This window comes from Montipora foliosa, chromosome 4 (assembly GCF_036669935.1).
Source record: "Montipora foliosa isolate CH-2021 chromosome 4, ASM3666993v2, whole genome shotgun sequence".
NCBI lineage: Eukaryota > Metazoa > Cnidaria > Anthozoa > Scleractinia > Acroporidae > Montipora > Montipora foliosa.
The window spans coordinates 35,147,397-35,152,396 of record NC_090872.1 but is presented as its reverse complement, the minus strand read 5'-3'; the positions used below and the strand labels follow the sequence as shown (position 1 = coordinate 35,152,396).

Sequence of the window (5,000 nt, the reverse complement as noted above, 5' to 3'; positions counted from 1 at the left end):
ATTAATAATGTTATCTTGATGAAAGAGTAATTTCGTTGGTCATTCAGACGCTGGCGTCCTTTAATGAAAACTTCCTCGAAAGTTGAAATGATCTTCCACTCGCCTTTTAAGGGACAAATCAAATCAGTAAAATTAGCAAAGATGGTGTTTCGAGTATTTATAACTAAGAGGGCAAAATCGCTAAAAACTGAGTGCTGTTAAGGACGGTGTCTACTATTGTTATTGCGCATACGTTCCGCGCATCTCGAGATGCTCGGATTTCCTATCGGCAGTGCTTATTAATACAGGGATATTTTTGCGCGGTTCAAAGCTATGCGGAGAAAGCAAAACTTAGCAAGTGCTCTTGGTATCCAAAAAGAAAATTGGGGGTAACCATGCATTTTTCAGAGATAATTAAACTTTAATTTGGAAAGGAAAGCCATACATCGCTTTGTATTTTAAAGCTTTTTGCTAATATTGTTGATTAATTATCTTTGGAAAATCGGTGGTTACTCCAAATTTTCTTTTTGGATTTTAATAAGGCTTTGTTGAGATCTGCTTTTCCCGCATATTCGTAAAACTGCGCAAAAATACCTTTGAATTAGTAGGCACCGTCCTTAATAACATGCAATAAATAACATTGAGCATGTCTGTAATATATTTGAAATCTTTAACGTCTTAAGGGGATCCTTCGTAACTACAGATCCGGTTGCTATGTAAACTTCCATCGGCAATTTCTCAGGTTCTAGAACGGCAATAGACAACCCGCTTAGCCACATGGGGTTTATTGGTGAACATTCTCAGTTAATAGGCGTTGACCACATTTGGTGAAGTCACGTGACCACAACAGACTAACGCAGGATACATTTTGAACGAATAGACTGAATGCATATTATTTTGTCTTTGTGTTAATTAGACCAACTAGCCTCGTTCTAAAGTAACATCGCTTTTGTATTTTCTCCTTATTACTAGCGAGGCTAGTGGGTCTAATTCGCACAAAAGACAGAAGAATATTTTTTAGCCGCCATTGTGCATTCGGTCCATAAAATTCCCATGATCAGACGTAGAACTTCATTAGCGTAAATTATACGTATGGATTCCTTGAAACTTTGAATTTGAGCAAAGATGTTGTGAAGGGTTGTGATCACAGATTTCTAGCAATTGTGTTCGATCTACTTTGAAAAACAATTATCAGATTCGTAGGATGCTGCGGGCAATTTTTTCTTTGTCATCGTCTGAAAATAATCGCGTTGCGACAATTCTCACGCCACAAATGCGAATGACGGCATATAGTCACCCACTGAGGGTTCTTCGATTTCCTCACTGAACGACAAAACTCGGCCCGAGGGCTTGAGATTCGAGTTCTTCATGAGATATATTTGACCACCCTAAATATCATGCAAGACTGGACAAACTTATCAACAGTACTAAAACTGCAAAGCAGTCGTTGAGAATGGAACACGAGGGTTTGGTCTCTCCTGGTCTCTCTGATTCTTGGTTACTTCAACGTCTGTTTCGACTTTCCTCTGATCCGTGTAGCTATAGCTTTAAATATCCGTGAAGCGGAGCACTGACAGAGGGAGGGGGTAAAAGGCACACCGTCGCTTTCCATTGATACCATTTTCGTAACTGAAGGAACTACCGACCTTAAATAAACTGACTTTACTTTACTCCTGAAGAGATGGCAGGAAGAAAATAGCACAAGCTCAAGTGAAGAAACTAGAACTATTGTGCAGACAATTAATAAGGAATTGATGTGAAAATAAACATTCCAGAAGTCTTTGGAAGTGTAATTTGACAATTAAAAAGTACATGGCGTCCGCTTTATCGAGAGGCAAAACAATAAAATTGTCATTTTCGTACCACGAAAGTGTCCGTAATTCCGTAACAGCGAGAGGCCATAACATCGGGAGCCATTTCACGGTGCACGCTTAATTTTCACATCAAATAATTGTTCAGAGCTTAGGAAAAGCTACAAACAACACGGTTATCTGGACAAAATAATTCACGACACACGGTTAATTTTTTTCCCTTTTTCACGACACACGGTTAATTTTTTGGACGTGTCACGCCACACGCTTAACCCCATTGAGATCCTCCTGTATAGCTTTCGATTTGAGGGATCTGAGGAGGCAGTGTGGCCCAGTGGTGAGGGCACTTGACTTGAAATTTGGAGACCCCGGGTTCAAGACCCTCGCTGACTACTCGTTCAATTTACTCCTTGTATTCCATGGTTCAACTTCCCAGCTGCACTTGTAAATAGCCAACTGGTTTGCCTCCGGCCAATTGGGATTCTTAACAGTTGTTGTTGTTGTTATTCTGTTCCGTCGTTTCGTTGTGTTTCATTGGCTCTGTAAAGCCCGTATAGGGAGCGGTCAAGTAAGTATGTATTTTTATTTTTTGTCTGTGGATTTTGTCCGTAATTGCCTGATTTCAAGCCGAGGGAGACAAGGTACGAGTCTGCAAATTGTGCGATTAGCAACTATTGATCCACATAGTCAGAAAGTGCACGCCAAGCTTTGAAATATCCCCAAGTTTGGTGTTAATAGACCCAATATTACGCGAGACAAAGCCACTTAAAAACGTCAAGTCTATTTACAAAGAAATGTATTGCCATCCGGACGCCGCGTTCGGATGACCAATCATTTCTTTGTAATTTTGACTGTATCTCAGTCAAAACTAACCGGATTAACACCAAACTTTGGGATTTTTAAAATCTCGGTGTGCTCTTTTTAAGTTTGTGGATCAATAGTTGCTAATTTCTTAATTTATAGATTCATACCTAGTCCCTCTCGGCTTGAAATAAGGCAATAACGCGGTGTCCGCAAGGCGAGAGTTGACTTTATTTTGCGCTGGGGCACTAACTGGGGACGCGGTAATGAAACCAAATCGCATCAAATCATAGGTTGGTTTTGAGAAGAGGGAGAAATTTAGAAAAAATTCGAATAGAAGATCACTTTGAAATAAACTTTACACTTAGCAGCTAAAAGGGACAAAGGAAAAATGATCTTTTCGTTAGTGTCCTTGTCAAAGATGAAGTCCCGATAGGGAAGATATCGTTGTCATTTATGTGCCAACCACAGCCCCATTGGCCGTCGAAACAAAGGGTCTTTTGTTGCTGTGGTTGGTACATTTGAATAACGAAAGCAATGTTTAAAAACAGCTATCTTCCTTATTTATATTGTGCCACACCACTCAATTTTATTGGAATGCTGTATGCTTGTTTACCTGTTTCATTCAGTTCTGGGTGCAAATTCGATGACATGGGATAAACAACTAGTTCTTCGCTTCCATAGGTGGCAGCTACGAAAATAAGAGAACAGTTTTGGATATCAAAAGGAAACGAGCTAATTTCCACGTTGCAGTCACTCTCTATGTTTGCAGGTGTTTCCCATAAGCATGTCCCATTACTCTGCAGTACAACCCAAGTCTTGAAAAATTCAGTATGCCCAGCTTGGTAAACTTTGTTGTCTCCACTAGAAGATAGATAAATTGAAATTCAACCAAACAGGATAACGCAGGAAAAAGAGCGTAAGATTCTTGTTATTAGTACGAATTCATGCACTCCCACTAAGAGACTAACGATCTAAACAGTTAAACTGTGTTGAGGCTGTTCCTCAACGATAGTTTCCCTCTTTATAAAGTCTATGCCGATTCTCACAATATACCAGCGTGCGGCGCCAGCTAAGTTTTGTTTTTGTGAACCTTGTCATTTTGCTTCACAAACTTCCAACTGTAAAATTGATCTTGTGCTTACTATAGTGACAGTGTTCTCATCAAACGGTGAGTAAAAACTCGCTTCCCCTCACTTGTTTATTTCAGAGTGTAATTCACGGTTTATTTGCAGATTTTTACGGCGTCTTCCGGTCGCTTGTCATACATACCAGATGAGCACAAGCAATTGCAAGTGCTGTAAAAATTGGGTGTGTCAATAAATCGACCGTTGCGTTCCCAATACCACCCTGCGAGCAGAGCCTCTCTAAATCTCGGCAGTGAGTGAAAAGGAGAGCCTCTGCAGAAATCGTGTCAAGTCTTTTAAGTCGCCGCAGCCCAAGTTTCTGGGGTAGTAACTCTGGTCAAACAGGTTTAGGCAGCGCGCGCATCATATTTTTGACAAGGCGAAGGTCAAAATCGAGCCTTCAGTACGAAAACCAATATGGCGTCTGGGAGTGCGATCGAGACTTGGCCTGGGTTTGAGACTGTCTCCAAGAAACGGCTTGCGCATTCTCAATAAAGACTGAACACGATTTCTGCAGAGTCCTTTCTTTCTCGTTGAGCCAAGAAAGGCTCTGCCGGCAGGGTTTCCCAATACCTTCGAGCGCGTACTTATTTCTCGAACAAACTGGGTCCAGATGATAAAAGTCCTGGATTGCTTTTCCGAGTTGAACTTCGATCCACAAACCAGGTTTTTTTTTTCTTTGAAACAATTGCTGTTTATGCCTTCTAAGTCGCGGCCGCATCATCTATGCAGCTCGAAATAGAGTACAGAAGACAGAAACAAATCATAGTGAACAAAAAAACAGAATCAAAGGAATTAAAATCGGTGAACAAAGAGACGAAGCATAAACAAACGATAGCAGTTTGATCAAAATGCAAGCAAAGCACTACTAGTCATGTAATCATAAGACTGTACTAACGAAAACAACGTTTGTAGGTAATGACTGTGGAAAAGGAGCAACGTTGTTATTGAAATCAAGTGCACGTGCTAAATTGGCCTTAAATCTAAGGGCTGATTTATATTAGGGATAGATATATGTTTGGTTTATTTTCGTTGTCTTCAAGGGTGACAAAACACTTCTTCAAAACCTTTCGAGTTTTTCATGTTACCTGGATGATGATATAAATGGGCAACAAAGGTGATGATTGGCATTCAGAATGGCCAAGGCTGTTATAAGACGGTGATATGGCTTACTTGTTATAAAGAATTATGTCAGGAACCCATATTTCCTTTGGACTGACGTGAATACGGTCAAGCCCGCCAAACTTGTTTCTGTCCCATTCAAGAAAAGGGTTATGCCACC

At 40.5% G+C, this 5,000-nt stretch overlaps 1 pseudogene; it reads right to left on the bottom strand.

The window, feature by feature from the left end:
* The window catches only part of LOC137999204 (neuronal acetylcholine receptor subunit alpha-5-like), an 18,242-nt pseudogene that overhangs the window by 707 nt on the left and 12,535 nt on the right, over positions 1–5,000 (bottom strand).